The sequence below is a fragment of the Stigmatopora argus genome, chromosome 4, assembly GCF_051989625.1.
Source record: "Stigmatopora argus isolate UIUO_Sarg chromosome 4, RoL_Sarg_1.0, whole genome shotgun sequence".
Lineage (NCBI taxonomy): Eukaryota > Metazoa > Chordata > Actinopteri > Syngnathiformes > Syngnathidae > Stigmatopora > Stigmatopora argus.
The window spans coordinates 19,170,892-19,197,859 of NC_135390.1; the positions used below are offsets into that span (position 1 = coordinate 19,170,892).

The window sequence follows — 26,968 nt, forward strand, 5'->3', positions numbered from 1 at the left end:
CTTTAAATGCGTGAAACGTGAACCGCGAAGGAGCGAAGGATGACTGTAATGAGTGGGAGCGCGCACGTGTGACCCTGTCACGAGCGCACGCCACCTCCCCTCTTTTTCTTCTGACGTCATCATAACCACCTTCTTCACTGTAAACATGGTGTTCATCCGCGACGACCTGACAAAGTAGAGCAGGAGTCTGGATTTTTTTTCCGTACTCCTGTCACAGTCGGGAAGTGGTTAATTTAGCTCGCTAGCTCATGAGCTAACATATTATTTCCTTTATGTGGACTGAAAATAGGGAACGTATCAATAAATCAGGGAGGAATGTAGTCGCTGGTGGGAAATATCCAAGCCGAGAGTACACGTGTCAGAGTGTGACAGTTTGCCGGCCATGTTTACATTATTTTAGAAGATTCTTTATGGTAATTCAAGCTGACATTTGTAAGTAAGTTAGTTTAGCCGGTGAAATGTCGGGACCTCGTGAGACTGAAAGCAGGCGGAGGGATACAAGTAAACGAGAGGGCGGTGTAAAGTCCCGCCTACTTTTATTTCTCACTTTTTCATCGACCTCTCGGCCGTAACCTGATTGGCCCCTTTACGCGAAAGCCTCTCTCCCATTGGTTGAAAATGGCTGCCCTTCACGGTGCGACGCCTCCTCCGGACGAGCCTCGGCTCCATTTGCCGTGTAACTAAATAGTTACGCCGCGCTTCTAGTCGGGGACAATTAGATCGTTAGCAGCCGGGCGGACGTAGCGCAGTCGGCATCCGAGATTTGGGACACTTTGGTCGGGCGGCGGACGCACCGAGACCTCGCTCGCTTCATCCGCCGGATGCGGATGCTCCTTTGGGCCGGTAGGTGTCTTGACCGCAGCTTGTGGCCGGGTTCCTGTCATCTTTTTTCGGGGTGAGCTCGCGTGTGTGTCTGCTGTTTAGGAATGTCAGCGAAAAGCTGAGGATGGAGCCGGAGAGGTAGTTAGTTTTGATTTTGCTTCATTTTTACTTTACGCCACTTTATTTTGAATGTGGAAGTAACGACAAGGTTGGGTTGGGGGCCATTCGTGTTGGTGGCGTTTCTACTTTAAAAGTGATTTTGTCTGGTTTTTGATTTTTGGTTCGATGACTTTTAGAGTGGTTGTCACAACACATGTCATCATTGAGGGGGACTAGGAGCTTCGAAGGATGTAAAGGAGTCAAACTTGTACATTGAAATCGCGATTATAGTGTTTTTTTTCCTTTGCCTTTCTCTGTTTAGATTGACGATGGTTGCTTTTGCCGTGTTGACATTGTGATGAGAAGCCACAGTCAGTGAAGGTTACATGACATTTTTATCCGGCGATTCGCTGCTATTGACAGTCAGTGGCAGTGAATGAGTTAAATCACCTTCTGCCATTGACGGACGATCCTATCAAAGTGGGATGGTTGTTCATTCCCTACCAACTTTCCAGTTGAAATGGCTTGGACGGCTATTACTGATAAACTAAGTGGCGGTTGGGTGCATCCCGGCCAGAGGAAGAACAATTCCCCTCCTATTTTGATCTTTGGCTAGACGTCCAATCCATTTGAACTGGGAAGGATGGCAGTGAATAATTCACCCTCTCTCTAAAATGGATTGCGAATCTATTAGTGACAAACTCATTGGTTGGGAAGGTGCATCTCGGCCAGAGGAAGAATACATTTGTTCTTTAGCTCTTTGGGTGCTATTGACGGCGCTAAACGTCCAATCCATTTGAATTTGGGGAGGGATGGCAGCTTATGAACTGTATTTATTTGCTGCCACCGTCTCACTACTAATGGTTTGGATGTCTTAATTATAAACTTGTTGTTGGGAAGGTGCATCTTGGCCAGAGGAAGAACAAATGTGATGTTTTTTAATGTTTTTTTTTTTTTTAGCTTTTTAGCTTCTGAACCAATGTTTATTTACCACATTTGTGAGTTAATGAAGTTGAAAGTTTTGAAATGTAGCTCAATTTTCTCCGTGCGTTCATTTCAGCGTTGACGTCGTAATGTCGCAAAGGAAGCCCGTCCGTCACACGGCGGCGCGCGTACACTCGTCCCATTGAGCGGCAGATTTACGGCGCGAGTGTCAATCACGGTCAACGCTTTGTGTCAAAATCCGCCGAGCGTCTTTCGCGCCGAAGCCATTTCCGCCCGCCGCCGACGCTCTCATTACGCCGCGTAATTGCCTTTCTCCCAGGAGAAACCAGTGTCATCAAACTTCTCATTTCCTCCTCCCGAGCCGGAAAGAATTTTGCTGCCGGATGCCCGTGTGGAATTCCGGCTCTTCTGCTTCTTTGCCAAAATGCGGCGGCTGTGCGCTCTTCGCTTTTCTCGCCATTGTCTTGGATGAGTTATTGGAATGAATAATATTATAATAACGTCTTTGAATCGGAATCGTGCCAAAAAGATTGTTATTAACACGCACGCACAATTGTTTTTAATGATTTAATACTTGTATTTATATTTTAAAAGCCAATCTTTTTGACCCGATTCCAATCGTTTGCTCGTTCATGTAACGGATAAAAGTGGTAGGCTGGAATTCTTTGATTTTTTATTATTATTATTTTTTCATAAGGCCCCCGAAGGCAAAAGTTTGGACACCCCCGTTCTAATGTGTTTTATGTACCTATGGTGCAGTACCACGATTCGCCACAACATTTGTCAAGCAGCTCTGAGCGCAAATTTAAACCGTCACTGCCTTTGACGGCGATGGATGTCCAATCCATTTAATCTGGGAGGACTGACTTTAAATGCTCATAGTTGAGCGCCATTGACGGCGCTAGGCGTCCAATTTAAATTGAAATCTAGCGCCCTAAACTGTTTTTAAAAGGATGTGTGAATTCTTAGTGGGAAGATATTGATAATTAGGGAAACAAAGTATTCCGATATACGTATTACTATACGCATGCTGAGCCTGACTTACTTTTCGAGGGAAATGCTGCCCCAATGCACTCGGCAGCAAGTATTAGAGGTAGACTTATCATGTAAAAGCGGGCTTAAGCGCCAAATAACTTATGAGCTCAGCGCCGCTAATGTGCTTTTTTGTGCATTTTTTTTTTCATTTTTACAATATTTTCTTAACATTGTTGCAGCATTTTACGAATTCACATCTGTCTAGGTCTGTGAAATGTCAACATGCCGTCTTCATTCTTTCATTTACGCAGCCATAGATAGCGGAGCGGGGGTGCCGGAGACTATCCCAGCTAACTTTTGGACGTAGGCCAGTTACACCTGGAATTAGTTGCTGGCCAATTCTCCCCCCCCCAAAAAAAATCCATCGCTAGCACTTTGTTTTGGCGTCCGAGGAAGGCATGGCGTCGCTGACGTAGCGCGGTTGTCCAAAGCTGTCAGGCTGGCACGCGGCCCGCCGTCACGCCGCTTTGGCCGCTTACCTTTTTCTCACCGCCAGCTCATGCACATGCGCAGGTTCCGTAAATATATACCCACGCTGCTTTTTTCCTACTTTGCGCCGTCCTTTCATCGGGAAGGACTAAACCGCGCTACAGTAGAAGTAAAAACAGATACCATCACCTACTACTTGGGGATCAAATTCCTATTTTTGTGGCGTGCTACGACTCAAAATCCACAGAAAAGAAGGTTTTATTGCCCTAAAATCAACAGGGAGCGACCTGCAAATGTCCCCAAAATCGCGATATATCGACATTTAGATATACAGTGGTACCTCGACATACGATCTTAATCCGTTCCGGGACTGAGATCGTATGTCCTTTTGAGTTTCTTTGTAAAAAGTGCAATCATTTTTCTTACATGCAAAACAGTTGTAGCAATGAATTATGAAGTTATCACGGCATTGTGTTTGCCAGTGTTTTCGCACATCCCCCGAGATTCTTGATAACTTTATTTAATCAACGCCCATCGAGGGGATCGTCAGACAGCCTCTGGTATTGTTCTCATATTCTGTGCTTGTTTTATTTGCTCGAAAAGAAAACTTTTTTTTTTTCTTTCTTCCCCAACGATTTAAGATCATTAAAATGTCCTTTGGGCCTTTTCTTTTAGTGCTGCAATGTGATGCAATTAGTCTTGGTTTCACGGCAATACGCTTTTAAATGTTCCACCGAAATGGATTTGTTATGATGTTTCTGCGTTTAAAAAATACACAAAAGTCCATCGTAATTATTTGCCCTCACTTGTTGTTTGTTTTTCTCAGTTGTTGTTTTTGAATGCAAGTCGACTTCCCTTTTTTTGTCGGTTTTTGGGATTACTAGGAAAGGTCATCTATAGACTGGGAGCAGTTTAGTGGTTTTACTTTTTAGTTGACCACCATCATAGAAAGGTGGATTTTGGCTTTGGATGGTTCACCCTGGATTTTGAGTTCAGTTTCAGAGTTCAAGTTTAAATACTGAAATCCCCGAACTGAACAGAATATCAATGGACACGCGAGCACACTCGAACGGGCGGCCTTCGCTCTGGCGCGAAAGGTCAGCGCTCGCCGGACGCTCCCGGATCGTTTACACCGGGATGAGCTCATTCCTCCCGCCCGACCGACCGTCATCTGTCCGCACCATGTGGCGTAAACATTCGTGGAAATTAAAAAGGGGAAGAAAAAAAAAGCGGTAATCCCCACTCAGTTGGCGATTTTGGCTAAAAATAATCAGTACGCGGCGCTAAATTTATCCGCGCCGCCTCGGACGGAATGGCTCTAAATACCCCGTTTGCCAGCCAGTCGGGATGAAAATGACCCACCTGGCTTTGGCTGCCGCGAGTACGAGCAGATGAGCAAATAACAACACCCAATGAAGAGAATGTTTTTTTTTCTACGGGAATTACGCAATCTGGCCGTCTCGTTCCATTTAACATCGCGGAATCCGTGTATCCCGACCCGCTCTTTTAAGCTAGCCCGGCCGCCAGTGGCGGTCCGTGCATTTTCTCGTAGCGCCTTCAACGAATCAATCCAACCCTCAAAAACTATTTTATGGCTATAAAACCTCTACTCCAGCTACAGCTGTGACACCTAAAAAATCATCAATAATAACCTCATACAATCGGCCATTGTGGGGTGAGTTTGCTCACTCTGGCTTTGGCCCGCCTACTCTATCACTAGCCAATCATAGTTGGTGAAAGCGATGCAGCAGAGCCTGCAGAACTGATCGTGAAGGCCTTGAGGCAGATTTCTGACCCTGGCAACAAATAATGGCTGAAATGTGATTGGTTAAATGCTTCAATATGAAAACACACATCTGGAAGCAGTGCAACCAGGGGGAAAAGCAATGAACGGAAGCTAACAGACAATTTGGAATTATTTAATAAGTATTGATGGACAAAATATAATATCTGATTCAGATATTTCTTAGGCCGCACCCTTGAAATTGCCTTGAAATCGTTGAATTTTACAATTTCTCGCGTATAAGCTGCGCCCTGATTCACAATTTTCAACTCTGTATTCATGGTTTTATTAGAGGGTACAAATGTGTTACTTTGGTGGTATTTCTGAGATACTGTATGAATCAAAGGCACATTATTAGGGTCAATAACATAAGGAATTAATTCATCCAGTAATGGTTGTTTTCTTACTCCAAAACAGAAAATAACCAACGAAGAGTAAATGTTACCTTGCCGACATCTACGGGTGAAAAAGAGTCCTGTGTGCATACAAGCCATATCCTTGATTCAGTCATCTTTTTTTAGTTACAAATACGGCTTATATGCGAGAAAATATGTTATGCACAGGCAAACCGTTACGGAAATGGTTTTATTGTACAATTTTAATAGCGGATTGATATTTGCGAGTGGTGCTCCATTTCTTTTTCAATACTCTTTGACAGGACTCGTAATTAGCGTATAAAACCTCGTGATAGTGGGACTTGAAAGTCCATCTTCATTGCAATTTAGGAGATTATCTTCAAGCCAAGGCACCCCGAGTTGCTGCGCCGTACGAAAAACTGGAAGCCCGGCTTGACCTTGACTGGGTCACGGTGTCAAAATCCACTTAGATTGCGTCTGAATCCGTTTAGTGGGGCTTCTGGCATCCTTCAGCCGAGCAGTCTTTTATTTGAAATTGCATTAAGACGCTTACGCCGGCCGCTCAATTACGCCGCTGGAAACTTTTGGCAGAAGATTTGAAGCCAGCAAGAAAAATGTGACAATGACGGTTTTAGTTTGGATTTTGCTCTCATGTTAGGAATGACGGTCGCGGTCAAAGTCGCTAACTTTTAGCTGTCGGACGGATTGGGGAAAATTGAAAACTTTGTCAGCGTTCTCCATGTTGGCTCATGTTGGACACGTTTAAAAATTATTTTAAATTCATTAATGCCAGGAATTGTTTTAAATTGATCATTTAGAAAGATGGAATACGTCAAAAAATACAAAATACATGATGTAAATAATTAAATCACAATATCAAAACTATTTTTCTTCAGTAAAAAATTGTAAACACGCATAAAATGGTTATCAAAATTATTTGATGGAAAATAATCAATTATTAGGAATACAAGCAAATAAACAAATATAAAAAATATTTTTGTAATCTTGCACAAGACTAAACTACAGTACTAGATGTATAAAACCCATAAATATGAGGACAACAAATTAGAACAGCCATCAAATATATAATAATTAAGCAAACCATTGAATATAGATGACATTAATATAAAAAAGTAACACGTTTGGCAAAAATAATACACAAATTAAATAAATTAAATCAAAACGGATTGGTCGTCTACCACCCTCAATAACAGATCATGAGATAACCTATGACCCGTGTCAAAGTGGCGGCTCGGGGGCCAAATCTGGCCCGCCGCATCATTTTGTGTGGCCTGAGAAAGTAAATCATGAGTGCCGACTTTCTGTTTTAGGATCAAATTCAAATGAAGAGTATAGATGTATATTACATTTCCTGATTTTCCCCCTTTTAAATCAATAATTGTAATTTTTAATCATTTTTTTCTATTTTTAGTTCTGAAATCATTTTGTAAAATCTAAAAACATATTTAAAAAAAAGCTAAAATAAGCATTGTTTTAGAGCTATAAAAAAACTGAATATTCAGGGCTTTTAATCCAGTTCTTTTAATCCATTTATTTAAAAAAAATCTAAATATTATATCTAAAATGGTCCGGCCCACGTGAAATCGAGTTTACGTTAACGCGGCCCGCGAACCAACCCGAGTCTGACACCCCTGACCGATGAAGATTGTTTATGAGGTTAGCTTAGCTTGCTAGCTAGCAGCTCAACAGAGATGATAAATCCAGAAGCCCGAGACTCCTTGCTGAAAAGAAAAAGGTCCAATCTGCAAAATGTCTATCTGAAAAAAAAAATCTTTTTGGAACGCACTCATCTCTCAGCCTCCATCTTCACTAATCAAAGATTTGCTCCCAAGTGGAAAACGAGCCCGGCCGCCTTTGCCAGAAACGCTTTTTTCGCCGGCGCCGCTGCCAACGCGATCGAAGACGCGGAGTTTGCGCGCGCTTCCTTTCCATCGCCGCTGAGTTTCCCGTTCCCTCTGGCCGCGCAGATAACGGCGACCGTTCGTTCTTTGGTTTGACCGCGTTTGTTCTTTTAGTCACTGGAATGTCATGTGACCGACCTCCTTCTGTTTTCACCTTCTGTCGCTGGCCCCGCTCAGGAGTTTCGCCGCCAAAACCCACGTTCAAATCGTGGGCCCCCGCCGAGATACTTTTACTAAGTGAGGTGGAATTGTGTAGACGGGTTTGGGAAAGAAAAGAAGCCATTTTGGGATTTAAAAAAAGAGAAATAAATAGATAACAAAATACAGGACAACAACCAATCAGACAATTTAGCGCCTAATAAAATTTATTATCGCGACAGGCTTACACATTTTTTTAAATATTCGGTCAGCTGTTATGTACAAATTATTTTTTAACGTTTGCTTCCCCATATTAGAAAATTAATATTCCACACGGCTAAATACCCGCTTTTAAACTTTTGGGAAAAAAAACAAAAAACAAGACAACAACCAATCAGAAAATATATCGCTTATTAAAATTTGTTATCGCGACAGGTTTACAATTTTTTTAAAATATTCAGTCAGCTGTTATGTACAAATTAATTTTTTTAACGTTTGCTTCCCCATATTAGAAAATTAATATTCCACACGGTTAAATTTCCGCTTTTAAACTTTCTTTTGAAAAAAAAAGACAACAAACAATCCGTCTGCTGTTATGTACAAATTACATTTTTACTTTTGCTTCCCTATAGGTGAAAATTAATATTCCACACGGTTAAATTTCCGCTTTTAAACTTTCTTTTGAAAAAAAAAAAAACCAAGACGACAACCAATCAGAAAATATATCGCCTACTAAAATTTGTTATTGCAACAGGCTTACAAAAAAGTAAACATTTTTAAATATTCCGTCAGCTGTTATGTACAAATTATTTTTTACTTTTTTCCCCCATATGTGAAAATTAATATTCCACACGGTTAAAGAAAAAAGAATTGTGCCGAGAAATTGAGGTTGTGGCGATAATGGAAAGCACATCGTTTTTATATTTGTTGTTGACGAAAGTTAACCAGAAAAAAATCCCCATCAGCGCACGTTTTTTTTCCTGCCAGGTGGGCAAAAACAGCTGCAAAACTTCGTACTTTTTTCAAACGAGTTTCTTCTCCGTCGCAAAACCGCCGCCGTTTCGCAGCGCACGGCAAAAACTCAGCTGGGCCGACGAAGAGCGGTCGCGGGCGCGCTGATGCCGATGTCTTGTCGCCATGGCGACACGGATGAGATGTAGAACAGTGTTGTCAAAACTCAGTTTGGCTTGGCAACAACTCGCTCTCATTTGGGCCAGACTAGTTTACTTTTTTGTGACATCCTGTTAATTTTGGGGCACTTGAAAGTTCCTTATTAACTCATTGGCTGCCATTGAAGGGCCATTGAACCAATAGGAAATTGAGGAAAGTGCTGTAGTGCACACCATCTCATTATTCCAGCCGACGACAGTTATGCTAAAATAACACCATAACAGCAGCGTTAGGGAGATAGCATCTTGCGCTTGCGCGAAAACCGCACGGCGGAAACGCTAAGCACGCCCGCCGCGGCGTACGACGGCTGCTAAAAAACACTTTGGCTAGCGGAAGCTGGAGGACGCTGGAGTTGCAGCTGTAACGCCAGAACCCGTTCAATAACATAAACAAGTGCCAGAATCCTCCGGAGAGTGTGTGCGTTGGCGGGTATGTGTATGTGTGTGTGTGTGTGTGTTAGTGTGTGTAGTGTGTGTGTGTGTGTGTGTGTGTGTGTGTAGTGTGTGTGTGTGTGGGCTGCAGAGGCCCGGGCGAGAGGTGAGGACGAGTCAGCCATTGAACAGCTCCAATAAAACGTTATCTAACGCATGCGATGCTGACACCAAAAGAGTACTTTCTCTCTCACAATTTTGCTTTCTAGCACTCGTTTTGCACGCCACACCGATTTTTGAACTAAAAACACAGAAAAAATTGATTAAAAAATGACAATTATTGATTTAAAAGGGGGAAAATCAAGGAAATTTAATATACATCTATACTCTTCATTTTAATTTGATCCTAAAACAGAAAGTCGGCACTCATGATTTACTTTCCCGGGCCACTCAAAATGATGCGGTGGGCCAGATCTGGCCCCTGGGCCGCGACTTTGACACGTGTGCTAAGTTGACAAGATGTGAACCCATTGATGAAAAACAAAGAAATACGCCAATTTAACTACTAATACAGACAATATTAAACGTAAGAAACAAAACAAACATACAAGCAACAGCAAAAAAGACGCCTTCCGATTCCCTTCTGCTTCATTTCGGCCTGACATTGAGTCAGCGTCGCACTAGCGTGTGTCATACATGCACGCGGCGTCACACGGTACACGGAATATACTCCGCGGGTGCGATCGTCCCCTGCGCCTCGTTTCCCGTTCTGGTAACGACGTCGGATTAACGTGAGCGATTCTTCTTCCCCTCATAATGCTTCCACCTCCACCACCTCGGCAAAGGAGCTTAGCGCGTTTAGCCTTTAGCTCCGCCCGCCGCTAGCATCTGTCGCCAGGCGCGCGCATTCTGGCCTCTCCGACACATGCCAGAAGCTCGTAAAGACTGTTTTTCACGGCCGAAGAGGAGCACCGAGACAATTCCTACGAGGTCGCGACAGGTGGGCGCGGGGGGGGATTCAGCGCTGCGAATGGGGGGGAGGCGGCCCAGAGGACTTATGAAGTGTCCCCTCTCACCCACCTGTAGCCCGTCAGCTGTTGTAAGCCTGTTAAAACGTCAGCTGTTTCTGAGGAGAAGTACGTGCGTGTGTCAGTTGTCGCTTGCGCATACGGTGTCTCGTATTCCGGGCGCCGGGCCTCGTAAAACGTCACTCGCTCCGTGGCCGACGGCGATAGGCGTCCGCTTCGTTGCCTGAGTTGGTACGGTGGACGAGAAGTAGCGGAAAGCAGGCCCCAACGCGAACAAAAAATACGACCTAAAAGTAGACTTTTTCATTAATTCATTCATTTTCTGAACCGTTTATTCCTCACTAGGGTCGCGGGGGTGCTGGAGCCTATCCCAGGTGACACCCTGTATGGGTGGCCAGCCGATCGGTCGCAGGGCACGAGGAGACGGACAACCATTCGCGCTCACACTCATACCTAGAGGCAATTTAGAGTGTTTAATCAGCCTGTCATGTATGTTTTTGGAATGTGGGAGTAAACCAGAGTACCTGGAGAAAACCCACGCACACAGTTGAACCAACCTGGATTTGAACATAGGACCCCAGAGCTGTGAGGCCAACGTGCTAACCGCTGAACTGCCCTGGAAGTCGACTTATTAAAGACAAGCAGGGGGGACCAGCAAAGGCAATTGTTGCGCTATAAAAAAAAATCTCTTTTGAAAAATGGTTGTTTAATAAAAGATTGAGTTTACACACTTAAAGAAATTTGTCTATTAGGATCCAACAGCCATTTCAGGCCACCATAAAAAATTTCAACTCTCTACGTTTCACGGTTTGTACAAACGTAGCGAGAGAATCTTAACATACACAGACACACCCATAAATAAAGCTTTATAAGGATTATAGATTAAATTAAATTAAATAAATCAAACCATAACAAACCATGGACTAAATTCCAAGGAAGTAGACAATAGGACTACAATCAGAGAAGGAGTTGTAGTCCCAATGTTTCTTCAGCACAACGCGATTTATTAAAGATTAAATTTGTGAGTTTGATTTACCTGAAAATGGGACAATGCATATTATAATGAACACATACATATTCATGTATGAATATTTCATACTTTTCTCTTTTCAGGTAGAGAAACTTGAATCAAATTTAAGGCGTACAAACGGCTGAATTTTTTATTTATTTCGTCGAACATAGGCGAGTAGTTCTCTGAAAATGAATGCAATTTTTTTGGGGGGTGGTGGGACGCCCTTTTAGCACGACTTCCTTCCCCGTCAAAATGAATTTTCTGATTTTTACCGCGCGTAAGCGGTCCCGGCGTGGGAGTCGCGGAGGCTGTCAGGTGATTGATGGCTTTAATTTACCCGACAGATTAAAATATAACACAGCGGCACAGGCGGTGCGTTAATGAGGATACGCCGGCAAAGCGCCGGTGCTCTGCGGATTCGTCGTTTTATTGATTTCACCTTCAAACGGCTAAAAAAGAAGCAGCCGAGGGCGCGCTCCCAGTTTTTTTCTTTCGGCGGCGGCGGAGCCCAGTGGACACCGAGCGTCTGTTAGGGCTCGTCGTGACGCTCCTGAACTTTGACCTTTGGCTGTGACGGCCCCCTGAGGGCCCGAGTAGAGAAGTAGCGAGTGTCATATCTCATTTGATGAAAATATGTCATGACTGGCGGCAGGGCACGGATCCAGATCTACTCTAGGTACGGCGGAAAGTAATATCGTGTACAATTTAGGCCAAAGAAATTGAAAAATAACGTTGGTCTAAAAAATGCTTAGTTAAACTATTTTTGAGGAAAACGACAAATGCGCTGCCTGCTTTTTGTCATACTACCCCTTTAATTATATTGTTTGTTATTTATCTTCTGCCTAAGCACGTTTTCTTCTGTCTGACTTGCTTGCAAACACTACCGCTTTTGTCCACCAGTGTCGCTAAAATCACAGAAAATTGAAAGTTACTTAATGTTGCTTTGACAAATTAATCAAAAGATGCATGGACCAATTTAGATTGGATTGGATAACTTTATTCATCCCGTATTCGGGAAATTTCGTTGTCACAGTAGCAAGAGGGTGAGAATACAGACACAGGAAAATACTTTTAAAAGATAAATAGATAGGTAATAAGTAAGTTAATGAATAAATAAATACATGAATAAATATATAAATAAATAAGCGTGTTGCTGAAAATATATATATATGTATATATATATATATATATATATACACATACACATAAATATACACATACACAAATATACACATACATATATAAGCACATATATACATACATACACATAAATGTACATGCATGCATACAGTAGGTCTTAAAATGTTTGTATGTTTGAAATAATAATAATGTTTGAAATGTTTGTTAAATAGACAATCGGAATCAGGTTAAAAATGTTTTAGAATGTATATGAAGTATTAACGTATTGGCTAACGTTGACCGTAATTGACGTCCAATCCATTTTCTCTTGGAAGCACTTACAGCTAAGCTAGTCAAACGTGTGTGTGTGTTTTTAAGATATATATATATATATATATATATATATATATATATATATATATATATATATATATATATATATATATATATATATATATACTATCAGCAGACAAATTTAGAACATCACCATGTCTAACCTTTGACCCTTTGTCATCTTATCACCTACCCTGCAAATTGGTGTGTTTTCTGGGCCGTCCCTGAACGCGCCGTGAGTCTGGAGGGAAAGCGAGAGCACGTATTTTGATGTCATTTTCGACTTTGAGGGTAAAATTAGGAACGCAGCTCGCTTGCCTTCCAAGTACAATGACACAGACCACCCAAGAAATTTATGTAAAATAAAAAAAATGTGCAAGACTCCAAATTTCTCCCCTTGGAATGCTTGCATTGTCACTTTCCCCATGTGATAAAAGGTCGATCAATAGGCAGCTTTGGGAAAAAAGAAAAAAAACCACTTTGAGCTTTTTGTCCCCGCCGTGTTCTGCTTTCATTATTCCACTGCGGGATTTGTCCAAACGTGCGCGCGGAACGTGTACAATTGCCACACAATGTAGGTCAGAGCCGAGGAAAGCTTTGTCATTTTCTTTTAATTTCTACAATCCTGCAGGGAGGAAGGAACAGGAGGGTGGCTCATTTGCATAACGCCGTCAAAGCCACGCGAGCGCGTCGTGTTCATTTCCACGCTCATTTGCGGGAAACCAGTGTGACTTTTCAGTTTTTTTTTTGTTTGCGAAGGCACACAAACAAACACGGCAAAAAGGAAAGCTCGGCTTGCCGCTTCAGAACAAGCGCCCGCGGGGCCGGCTGGCTCTTTTCTTCTTCTTCTTCGTTCTTGGACGAGAACGCGTGGCTGCCTCCCCCGCCCGACCTGGCAGGTCCGCGTTTGGCTCGGGGAGAGAAGCGGAGGACGGTTCGCCCGATCCTCCTTTCAGGCCGCCCGCCAACGGGTAGCGCTCAAAGTCGGGGGAAAAACGGCGTAAGGCACCGACCTTCTCCGTTGGCCCAAAAACTCAATTTATTCAATCAATCCACATCTATTTTGAATATCTAAAAGAAAATTATTCAAAAAAATCCTCAAAAACAACACATTTCAATGAAATATAGTAAATATTTGACCAAAAAGATAAATCAGTGGATAGGGTACACCATCCTCTACAGCTCTCACAACTACGGCAAGCAGCCCCCGACTCTACTATTTTCCCCGTAGAAAAAGTACTGCGCAGTGACTGCTGGGATATAGAGTTCTTTTGTCAATACACCCAATGGATTGTGGCCTGGCGATCGACATTAACACAGCTTTACAAAGCATGGAAGACAGCGTTGGAATTGTTACGCTAGCTACTAGCTAGTTACTATTTGCGAATGGATTGTGGCCGCCTGGATGAACGTATAAAACTCAGCGTTTTTGATGACTCATTTGGACAATTGTTCAATTCGGACACAGAAAATGAGGACTTTGATGGATTTGTGGGTGATGATGACGTGAGTACATTGTAAAATGGCTAAATAACGTACAACCGAACTCAGTTTTGCTTCTGTTGCCTTATTAAAAACGTGTTTTTAGCGTGTGGGTGTAGCGTGTATGTTTAAGCTGGTGTATGTTTTGCCATGCCTGGCTGCGTCTATAAAAACGGTGCGTCCTGTGTGTGTAAAATCCAGAAATAGCACTCGTTACTGACACTGCGGCAAAAAATATGATGCGCATATAGTCGTGAAAATACGGTACCCCACTAAAAACCACAAACATTTGACAGATTTAAAAACTTTTTGAAATCATTTTAGAAAAGTACAATCATACAACAACACCACAAATGCAAAGTTACTGAGAATATATTTTTCTTGCATTCCATTATTTAGTGTAGGAATAGCAATGGCCCCTTTTGGGCACTGAACAAACGTAGCATATTGTTCAAAATAATATTTTCCCCTTCAAAATAAAAGACTTCTTCACCCCACCCGCCGTAAAGGGAGCGTCTGCGTTGCGACTGGGCTTCCCAAGGAAAGAGCTCTCAGCCCGCTGCCCTTTCCCGACCTTGATGTCTCCGCTGGGGCCGCCAGGGTGTGGGAAACGGGGGCCGGCGGCGGGCGGAACACTCACGTCATTGACTTTCCACACAACGCCGCAAATGTCCAAAAGGGGCGCAGCCGCCGCGTATGTGCCAGCGGCTCCCGTGGGCCGCATTCCGTCAGGCGGTCGCGCCCGCTAGCAATAACTCGTTTGGACAAATCCTTCCAGGAGCTACAAAAATGTGCGCCCAGATGAGAACAAAGTCAAAATGGCCATTAACCAAACAAACACACCAGAGCTCATTTTGCTAAGCGAGTAGCAGTCATGATTTAGACAAAGCTCGTGATTAGCGGTGATCAAGTAAACCAACCAAAGCTAACTTTGATTAGCGGCGATCAAGTAAACCAAGCAAAGCTAACTTTAATTAGCGGTGATCAAGTAAACCAACCAAAGCTAACTTTGATTAGCGGTGATCAAATAAACCAACCAAAGCTAACTTTGATTAGCGGCGATCAAGTAAACCAACCAAAGCTAACTTTGATTAGCGGCGATCAAGTAAACCAAGCAAAGCTAACTTTGATTAGCGGTGATCAAGTAAACCAACCAAAGCTTACTTTGATTAGCGGTGATCAAGTAAACCAACCACAGCTAACTTTGATTAGTGGTGATCAAGTAAACCAACCAAAGCTAACTTTGATTAGCGGTGATCAAGTAAACCAACCAGAGCTAACTTTGATTAGTGGTGATGAACTCAACAAACAAACCAGTGGCAATTGTGATTAGCAATTAGAGATGTCAAAATAAACCAAGGTGATTCCTTTGCGTTAATCAACAAAACAAACTACAGCTAATTGTGATTAGCAAATAGTGGAGATGAGCTCAATCTTAGCTCATAGATTTAGATCATCCTTGATCAACTAAACAAACCAGAGCTAATTTTGATTAGCAATTAGTGGTGCTAAACTAAGCAAAGTGAATGCGCATATGAAACTGCTGGAGTTCGGTAGCTCCAACAAGGTTAAGAACCACTGCGTTAACTATTAGTGTCGATCTGCTAAACAAACAAAGCAACGTCAACATTGATAGCGCTGACGAACTAAGCAAAGCTAAACGGCTAGCCAGCACTCCCCCAGTTTCTGCTGAATTGTTATTTACATTTCAATGTCTATGTACTCCATTCTACTTTACTCTATTAGGTCTCACCAAATAAACAAACCAGCTCAAACTGTGTTTAGCAATTAACCGTGATCAACTAAATTAGGCATTTTAATTAGCATTTAGCGATGATGACCTCAGCAATGACAACCAATTAGCGAATTATAATGGTCAACTAAACAAACCAGCTCTGATTTGTGTTTAATCAGATATCAAAATAGATGTAATGGAATGGAATAATGTTTAATTTTCTGACAATTCATCGCCGTCAGTGGCACCAAAAGACGACTATTCACTGCCACCGATACACGAAAGCAGAAATAAATCATATTTCCTGTGACGTAAAACACTGCCAAGAATCTCTTAACCCGACAAGCGGCCATTTTATCAGTCGGCACTCGCGTTATCTCCAAAGCCGCTTCCTCAGTTTTCCGCCTGGCCTTCCTCAAATACGGTTAGCCACTTAACTCGGCCAAATCACACTTGCCAGGATTTTCAAAATAAGACAAAGGCAATGGAAAAGTCCAATTAGGATTATGTTCTTTGGGTTGTAGTTTTCTTTTGGAATAGCCAGGCCATAAAATGTAAAGCAAAATATAAAGGATGGAACTTTAAGGCAACATTTAATAACAGGCTAACTGCTAGCAAAAAAAAGAGCCACAGGCAAAGACTAAAAGAACCAAATGCGGCTCTAGAGCCTATCGCGACATTATTCCCATTTTTGTATCTCCGCCCACCGCCACTCTGGAGTATGACCGAAACGCACGAGACATCGCCATCGTGTTTTTTTTATTACAACAGCTGAGCATGTTTGCGCGTGAATGTCCAAGTACTTGTCCAGCTGTCTTTGTGTGGCCTGCAATTCCAATAATCGGCACGCCGCTCCAAAATCCATTTGGACGCATGTTCCAGTCTTCAAAAGGGATTTTTTGATACTTCAACTCTTAGATATTTGCATCATGAACAACTCAATGATCACCCCTGATTTGAATTGCATTGCGTTTTGGCTGTATTTCCTTAAAAAAGCTGTGTTGAGGAAAAATATTTTCTTCTGTTTTCTTTGATGTACTTTTAAAAATAATAATACAAATTTTTCAAACTGGTGAAAATTATAGTCAATAGCAGCCAATAATTAGATACAAGAAGGTGACTAGAATTGGGGACCATTGCAAGTTTGAAGGTATTATAAAATGCTAAAGTCCAAATCCTTAGTCGCAAACATTGTTTTACGATTACAGTAATCCCTCGAATATCGTGGCTTCAACTATCGCGGTTTCACTACATTGCATTTTTTTTCTGAGGGAATTTTTTTGTAAGTTCATAAAAATGTGAAAATCCATGCTGAAACTCTTCTCGGTCTTTCCCATCATGTACGTCCAATCCATTTGAACCAATAAGAACATCGAAAGGCGACGTTTGGTTGCTTAAAAAAAAAAAACCCCAAAACTGTCAATGTTCAACATGGGCGCTGACAAATCGGCTGCAGTTGCCCAAGGCACGGCACGCAGGGTGACGTGGGAGGAGTTGGGTGGAGATGGGTCGCGCATGTGCTCGGAAGAGGTGTTAGGTTATGGAGGCTGGGGGTGGGGGGCTATCTGGGGCGGGTGAGGGGAGGCGTTCCAGAAGCAGTTGTCACTCGGACGCTCTACCAAGCGTTTGGTCCACCAACGGCGACCTTTCTTTCTTTCTTTGGCCACAGGGACGCTAGCTGCCATCTTGGACCTGATTTTTGGACTACCTTCTCCTGTGGCAACTGGCCTCAAGTCCTTGTCGGGTTCTTCCCACGGTAAGAGCCACCTACACTATTTTCAACGTTTATTCCAGCTCATGTTCCACTAATTGCTTCTACTCGCAATCACGCCACGTCAAAAATGTTAGAAACACAGCATGTTTTTTTTTTAAATATTTTTTTATTTACACTGCGACTGGCTCACTACCAATTTAGGGTGTCCCCTATCCACCTCCCATGGTTGACTGGGATAGGCTCCAGCACCCCCCGCGACCTTTGAGGATAAGCAGTACAGAAAATTAATGGATATTTATTTACACTTGCCGCAAAATGACAGCACCAGTAATATCGTTTAAGCCATCACATTAGCTAACTTTATTTGTGGTCTAATTTTATGTAAAATTCATTGCCAAAAAAAAGTCGGAAATTCTGAAATTCTTTTATTTTGGTGCTGCGCAACTAATTTGAGAAAAAAGGGATTGATATTCTTTTTTTTGCTTTTCTCTGTTCAACTCTGTTCAAATTGAGAAGAAAAAAAATGATGAATAAATTTACATTGACTCGGACGAGCACGCAAAAAAAATATGTCATCGAGAAATCCCCAATTCCCACTGTCCCTGAATGCAACACGACTCCGTTCACATGTAGTTTGGCCTAAGCTGGACGTTTAGAATTCCGCTTTTAGACTTGAAGGTTAAAACGGAATACTTATGACTCGACTCGATCCGACTGAAATATCCGCAACGGTGGAAGGAAGGCGGGGACGGGGGAGGGGTATGGGGGGGAGACCTCCGGGGGTTGTCATTGAGGGGCGGGGGTCTGAGGATCGATTTACCCAGCGTCCGCTCTGTAGCACGCCTGGAACCGCCGCACCTGTTGGTTTCCCCTCTCCGCTAGCCGGGCTATTAATGTGTCAGGCGCGGTGATTGGCGGGCGCTCCGCCACCTGTCGTGACTCTGTTGTTTACCTTCAAAAGTCGCCGTCAATATCCCGCCCGAGCCGTCTTCTCGGGGGCCGTTTCTAAGACTTCTCGATTCGCTCCCGCCCAATCCGTCGACGAGCCGTAAAATCGAGAGCCGTCGTCGGAAAACCAAATTCATTCCGTCGCGGTCAATTGAATACGCGTCACTCGAGGCAAAATCAGTCCTGTGGGAGTGATGTTGTTTTGCTAGGCTAATTGGATGCTAAATTGTCCCTAGCTATGAGTGGGAATGTTTTTTTTTTTTTCTTCCTGTGCCCTGCGATTGGCTGCCCATAGTTGGCTGGAATCGGCTCCAGCACCCCCCTTGACCTCCGTGAGGATAAGTGGCACGGAAAATGAAGGAATTCTTTTGTGAACAGGAGGTACAGATTTGAAATTTGCCTCTTAGGGGAAGAAAAGCTATTTGCTCCATTTCTGTTTTTTTTTGTTAGCTCAAATTCCGTTTTATGAAAAGCCATTTGCTCCATTTCTGTTTTTCGTCTCTCGTCCAGTTGGCGTCGCGTTTTGTTTACAAGATATTCGTGTCCGAGCAGCTGGAAGACGCTCGTTTGAAAGTTCGTGCGGACAACAAACGCGTCGGCGGCGATCGGACGCCAGATTGCTCGTGACTGGAATGCCTTGCGCGCAATCGCCGCTCTCGGGATTGACTGAAAATGACAGATGAAATAGCCTTTACCATATGAAATATGAAAAAGACATCGATCATAAAATAACCATGAAATAATGAACAGATACGAAAAGTTTCATTCATTTCTTTTCTTCTTTTTTGAATTTACATTTAAAAACTACTGAAAAAGTAAATAAAATAACACTTAAAACATAAATAGCTAAAGAAATACATGAAATGCTTTCACTTTCTTCTCTTTTTTAGTTTTTATGCATATATGTATATATTAAAAATATTTTCTATTTTTTTATAAAACAGAATAGATGTTTAAAAAAAAGGAAAATAAAATTGAGTAATTAATTATTTAAGAAGCTCAAAAAGGATTTACTGTAAAAGTAAATAAAATAACACTTAAAACATAAATAGCTAAAGAAATACATGAAATGCTTTCACTTTCTTCTCTTTTTTAGTTTTTATGCATATATGTATATATTAAAAATATTTTCTATTTTTTTATAAAACAGAATAGATGTTTAAAAAAAAGGAAAATAAAATTGAGTAATTAATTATTTAAGAAGCTCAAAAAGGATTTACTGTAAAAATAAATAAAATAACACTTAAAACATAAATAGCCAAAGAAATACATGAAATGCTTTCACTTTTGTCTCTTTTTTTAGTTTTTATGCATATATGTATATATTAAAAAATATTTTCTATTTTTTAAAACATTTTTAGATGTTTTTTTTTTTTTAAAGTAAAATAAAATCGAATAATTAATTATTTATGAAGCTCAAAAAAAGAATTTGGTCAATGATTAATTGCCATTTAATCAATTAATCTTCAACAACCCTCCAAAAATACTTTATTTCTTGCCATTGACGGCGCTCGACCGTCGATCAAATTCGCCGAGAGCCGACGCGTGACTGCGACACGCTCGCGGCGTCACGGACGGGCGTTTTCTCCTTGCGCCATTCTCTTCTGCTCCGCCCACAGAAGCTGACAGGTTCGACCGCATAGTTCCCGCTTGGTCGTCACACGGATGCACGACCCAAATAAAAAAGAAAAAAACGTTTGCTTTTGTTTTGCCATGTGCCACGTTAACAATATCAAAGGAATCGCACGTCAATAGCAAGATAATTGTCGGGGGCGGGGCCTCGTAACCACTCGCTTCTATTGTGGTATAAACACTGGTTTTCTGGGTCAAACTCCACGCCAACGTCATCTTTTTATCGGAATTTGGGAAGGCTTTGTTTCGATTTATCGACAATAATCGTGAATGGGAATTGAATAGCGATTTAGAAGTAAGTTAGCGACAGATGATGACGTCTCTCTCGACTGAGAATTCTGGTTATGTGGGTATTTATAAGAAGGGAATTGTAGAAAACAAAGGATTTGAGTTGCTTATTGCCAGAATTGCAGAAAGACGATTCGTCATAATAAAACAATGGGAAGTAAAAATGGCTTACCGTATCGAATGGTGAAATGATTTTACGGAAAACTCCAAATAGGACAAATAATACAGATATTTTTGAAGACAAATACACATATATATGACAGGCATATGACAGTACAGTGGTACCTCTACATACGAGCAGCTGCTCGAGATACGAGGAAAATTTTGATCAAATAATTCGCCCTAGATTCGAGAAAAATTTCGAGATGCGAGAAAGCCAGGTGGCCATGACATGAGAGGCTGTTTATCGTCTTTTTTGCCGCATCTCTTTCGTGTATAACAGAGATCTACGAGCACTGAACGATTTCTTCACACGAGTTTCCGCTACACATGGACCAGAAAACGAACAATGCGCATGTGCCGGCAAAAAGAGGGCTTTCTGGGTAATGAAGTATACTCGTGCACACAATACCGATAGCCAATGGCACCCTTTCTCAGAATAAAACTTCATTACCCACAATCAATACGTGGGTAGGCTGTTATTCCTTCCTTAGCATGTTAGCTCCCGCGATCGCTCATTCAAGACTACTTCTCGTTGGCAAGTGGCCATGCGTTATCCTATTGTGAGGACATTTGTGTGCATCATTTTCGGAATATTTTGAAGGGAATACAACAGCAAACAGCCCATCGAGAGCGAACGTGAGGGTGGAGGCGGGGCAAAAAGCTAACGGCCAGAACGAAGGTGAAAAAAAAATAAAACGAAATTAGAATTCAGTTTTGTGTAAAGTTACATTAAACATATGTTTGAGTGTGTCTGTATATATTAATCCAAGTTCATTTAAATTTGTTTGTTCGGTTACGAGTGGGTTGCCGTGGATAAAGTCCCCCTTTTCCGCCAGTATTGATATTCTACTGTCAAAATACATGTGGACAATCATTGCAAATTGTCAAGCGTCTTCCTGCACCCATCCCCCAAATCACCTCCGCTTGGGAAGTACTTCCTTCGCAGTGCACACCGACACCCCCCGCCCCCATTCGCTCCCCCGTGATTGGTTAAGTGGATTGCGGGCAGGGGAGGGCCAAATGGAGGACTCGGAGCTCAAGCCGTCCTTCTCTGCCAAAGCTTGGCACGGCGGTCGCACACAAGCGTCCTTCGAACCTGGTGCCAAGCCACAGCGCCCCCTTCTGCCCTCGACCCGCAGATGCTCCCGCTGCCAAATCAGCTTTGACTCGCGCCAGGTGCAACAAAACAATTGTCAAATATGATTCAATTCACACTGACCCAGAACTATTGAAATGGCACAATAGAAATCATTTTTGTTGACGGTTCTGCCTCTGCATCGTCGAAACCGATGATGTCATCGAATACAAAGGGTGTTTAGGTGACCTGAACGCAAAAACGATCAAAACAATTCCGGACCAAAAGAAAGCGTTAAATGACGTCTTGTAATTTAGGCGTGACTTGATTGGCACGTGAGTTTATTGAAGACTTTCCAGTCAACTGGTGCCAGCTGCCCGTCAAAAAAAACACAAACTGGACTAACACGCTTCCATTCGGGAAGAAAACTGTTTAAAAAAAAAACCAAAAAACATTGTGGAGCAAACTTGTTTGGAGATTTAGAGGCGGATAAAAATAGAATCCTTCCCACGCAACTTTTGATAAATATCGGTAATTTAGTCCACGTCATGGTTGTTGTCTGAATGAAAAATCAACAAAGCCTGCCAGCCACTTCAAAGTAATTGTGCTTTGATTCGTGTTTCTCGTGGGAATTAAATTCAGTTCTTGTTCCTGAAGTTCTTGATTTTATTTTATTTTATTTGTTTCCCTATTCAATTTTTTTTTTAATATTTTCGAGCCTATTCCAAAATCTTAGATTTTTTAAAATAGAGAATATTTACTGTTGTACCTTTTTTTAATTTTATTTTTATTTTTTTTAAATAGAACAAAATTAAGAAGTTGTTGTTAATGTTCGAAAAAAAATGAAAACTGCAGTTTAAGGGCTTTCTGTTTTTCAAAAATAAAAAATAACTAGCTATATAATTAAAAAAAAATCATAAATAAGGAATATATATTGTTATTACCCTTTTTAAAAATAGAAACAGCAAAGACAAAATGTTTTCTTAGTCATTAAAAAAAGGCAAAATTACATTCCTGCTATTTTTTCCCTTTTAAAAAATGTTAAATAACTGAACAAATATATTTTCCCAAAAATACATAAATAGAAAACAGGACAACGTCATGCTGGTTAACTGTGTGACTTTTACCAGCCCTCCCACTTCAAATGTATTGGACCTCTATCGTCTTTACTGATCATTCGCCGCTGTTCAAACGGAATGAGACATCTTTTTCCGTCGCCGACATCTTTACGGTGTCAAAAGTCCACCAGACAAAACTTCAAATATTTAAAAAAAAAAATCATGAAAGCAAAGAACATTCTTATTGAAGCGAATGAAATCAGAGGATTTTTTTTCTTTTTCTTTTGCCCAATTTGTCTGAGGAGACCATCTAGTTTGCATCAAACGGAACGGTGCCTCACATATTCATGACTTGTTGAAGAGCAAAAATGTCCACCTTTTCCTGAGGTAACCCACTTTTCATTTCCCAAGGTGTTCCCCAGGGTTCCACGCTCGGTCCACTTTGGATTTGCTTCTCATCCACAATGTTGTTTAGTCAAATAACTTAAATCGCACACTAACTCCTTAATTTAATGCCTCACTGTAAATGTAAACAACATACATAATACATTGGAGCAATTAGATTAGATAACTTTATTCATCCTGTATTCGGGAAATTTCATTGTCACAGTAGCAAGAGGGTGAGAATACAGACACAGGAAAAGACATTATAGACATAAATAAATAGGTCATAAATAAATAAATAAATAAACATTATTACAATACAATTGTCTTATGAAAATAAATAAATAGATATTATTACAATACAATTGTTTTACGAAAATAGATAAATCACCGGAAAATACAGCTAAATATTAGAAAGTTTTAAAAATGAATAGAAAATAATCATTTTGACGTATATTATATTTTGAAAAAATAATGACTGATAACAATTTTTACTTACGATTTATTTCATAATATATTCTTATATTATTTTAATTTAACTTCTCATATTAATGACTAAATAATTTAGTATCTTCTTTGAATCTTGGTCATAAATAAATAAATTAATAAATAAACAATTTTAATCATTTCCTTAATGGACATACTCATACACTTGAAATTGTACCGCTACAACAATGGCGTACACTTCAAGTGGAAAGTGCCAAAATGTGTAATGTGAAAGTCATCTTTGTGTGGAAATAAACAGCGCCTCATTAAGAGCCAGCGTTTGTGGTCGTTGCGAAACCCTCCCAAATTCCATAGAAGAAGAACGCGCGTAGTGTTGCTGCAAGTCATGAATGAACGCTAAGGCGAAGGCGGCGCCAGGCCGCCCGCCTTCTATTTGCGGCCGTGTCCCAAAAATAGCCGTCTAAAAATAAATATATACGTGCATAGGCCAGCGGAAAGCCAGCCACGTCGTTTGCACACCTGCCAAATGCAACGGAGTGACGTTTTTTTTTTTTGGAACCTACTTCTGGAAATAGGACTTTTATGTGGGTTGTTCTAAACCGGGGGTGTCCAAACTTTTGTCTTGGAAAAAAAAAAGATGGAAATAATATTTAAAGGTGTTCAACTTTAGTAGAAGTGAAAAGTTCATGTTCACCAAAGGTAACATAACATTAGCATTTTTAAGGTCAAGTATTAGTTTAGTCTCGTTTTATTATCTGGAATAATCATTTTCCATAAAAAATGTGTCGCACTTTTGCAAGAAAATATAATTTTAATAGAATAATTATGATAAAAATAATAAAAAAATAGAAATTTCCCGAATACGGGATGAAATTAAATTCTAATCTGATCTAATCTGATCTAATCTGATCTAATCTGATCTAATCTGATCTAATCTGATCTAATCTAATATAATATGATCTAATCTAATCGAATCTGATCTAATATAATCTGATTTGATCTAATCTAATCTAATCTGATCTGATTTGATCTAATCTGATCTGATTTGATCTAATCAGATCTGATCTAATCTGATTTGATCTAATCTAATAAAATCTAATCTGATCTCATCTCATCTCATTGCATCTCATCGCAACTGATCTCATCTCATTGCATCTAATCTAATCTAATCTAATAACACAATGGAAAACTTGGTTTTAATGATAATTCTTGTCAAATCGTATTTCAAAAGGTAACCATCTATATGGGATAGCTTTAAAAATATATCTAAAATTATTGGGCTTCATTTTTTTGGACATTCTCTTGATATGTCGAGTTTAGCCTTCAAACAATATAACTTGAATAGCTTCATCTTCATCTACTATTGACTTTTTTCACTCCCGAAAATGTAATCCAAATTCTTACTTTTTAAATGAAAGACCGAAGCTATTAATGTTGCACATTTTCTTCTCATCAATTCACTTTTAACCCAAATTTGTGATGACAATCGCACAAGTATTTTCCCAGCCGAAAAAACAACCTAAGATCATCTCCTCCGAATTAAAAGGCTTAATTAAGACTCTCGCTCGCATGCCGACTGGTCCATGAATTATGCGCCCGTGTGTGTGTGGACTCGGCGTTAATTGTTTTCCTGACGAGGAACCCGAGGCGAGGATGTCGAAACCGTCGGCAACATCCTTGTGAAAAGGGAAAAAATCCATTTTTAACTCCTCTTCAAATGCTCTCCTCCCTTTCCGCTAAGCGAGTTCAGAGGAGGATAATGAATTCTACCTGGATGGCATCATTAGTGCGCTGCGGGTGGAGAAACAAAAAAGTGGAGAAAAAGAAAAAAAAAAGGAGTAGGTGTTTTTTCGTCGCCGTGACATGCTCGCTGCTGTGTTAAATGGGAACCATAACGCCTTCCTTGGACAGGACGGACGCATTTCAAAGTTGCCCTTCTCTCTGTGGAAAAATGTCCTAACTAGGGAATATCCTCCTGTTTCATTTGTAGTTTTTTTTTTAAATTAATGTGCTTTACCGTTTATCCTCACAAAGGTCGCAGGGGTGCTGGAGCCTATCCCTACCAACTGGGCATTGATTATATATCTGTGTGTATGTATGCATGTCTGTATATCAAGGGTGTCAGACTCGGGTTGGCTCGTGGGCCGCTTTAATGTCAACTTGATTTCACGTGGGCCGGACCATTTTAGATATTATATTTAGATTTTTTTAATATAAATGGATTAAAAGAACTGGATTAAAATCCCTGAATATTCCGTTTTTTATAGATCTAAAACAATGTTTATTTTAGCTTTTTTTAAATATATTTTTAGATTTTACAAAATGATTTTTGAACTAAAAACACAAAAATGGATTAAAAAATTACAATTATTGATTTAAAAGGGGGAAAATCAGAAAATTTAATATACATCTATACTCTTCATTTTAATTTGATCGTAAAACAGAAAGTCGGCACTCATGATTGACTTTCCCGGGCCACACAATATGATGCGGCGGGCCAGATTTGGCCCCAGGGCCACCACTTTGACACCTGTGCTATAATGTATGTGTGTATGTATGTATGTGTGTATGTATGTGTGTGTGTGTATGTATGTATGTGTGTGTGTATTTATGTATGTGTGTATGTATGTATGTGTATGTGTGTGTGTATGAATGTATGTATGTATGTGTGTGTGTATTTATGTATGTGTGTATGTATGTATGTATGTATGTGTGTGTGTATGTATGTATGTATGTGTATATATGTGTATGTATGTATGTATGTATGTATGTATGTGTGTGTATGTATGTGTATATATATGTATATATATATGTATATAAATATGTATATATATATGTATATAAATATGTATATATATATGTATATATATATGTATATATGTATGTATATATATGTATGTATACATATGTATGTATGTATATATGTATGTATACATATGTATGTATGTATATATATGTATGTATACATATTTATGTATATATATGTATGTATGTATATATATCTATGTATGAATATATGTATATATGTATTTGTCTGTATATACATATCTGTATATATTTGCGGTATTTGTCGCTCAAAAAATGATGACTGAATTGAGGGTTACAGCTTATATATGCACAAATTAGACTTGACATGCACAAAACTCCAAGGTGACAAAGACGAAACGCCATAACGCAAGACAAATTAATTTTGACGTCTATGATTGCAATTCAAGAAAAAAAAAAATGATCTTGCATAAAACGTGAAAAACTCCCTTCCTATTAAAACCATGAATATGGAGGTGAAAATTGTGAATCAGGGGGGCGTCTTATATTTTTATAATTGTAGAATTCAACCATTTTAAGGCAATTTTAAAGGGTATGGCTTACACACGGAGGCGGCAAATATGCAAGAAAATTCTGTATATACATATAGGCCATGTATTTTGTGATAAGAACTTTATTTTTTTTTGTTTCTTGCTACCTCACCATTGAAAGCAAT

General features: G+C 40.5%; 1 protein-coding gene across 3 annotated transcripts in view; it reads left to right on the top strand.

Annotated features, from left to right (window-relative positions):
* The first annotated feature begins 678 nt into the window (after positions 1-678).
* The window catches only part of mef2d (myocyte enhancer factor 2d), a 58,208-nt gene continuing 31,918 nt past the window's right edge, over positions 679-26,968 (top strand). For all 3 annotated transcript variants that reach the window (XM_077598967.1, XM_077598969.1, XM_077598968.1), the window contains exons 1-2: positions 679-843; positions 17,449-17,535. The gene's annotated coding sequence lies outside the window, so the exon portion shown is untranslated. The remainder of the gene's footprint in view (positions 844-17,448; positions 17,536-26,968) is intronic.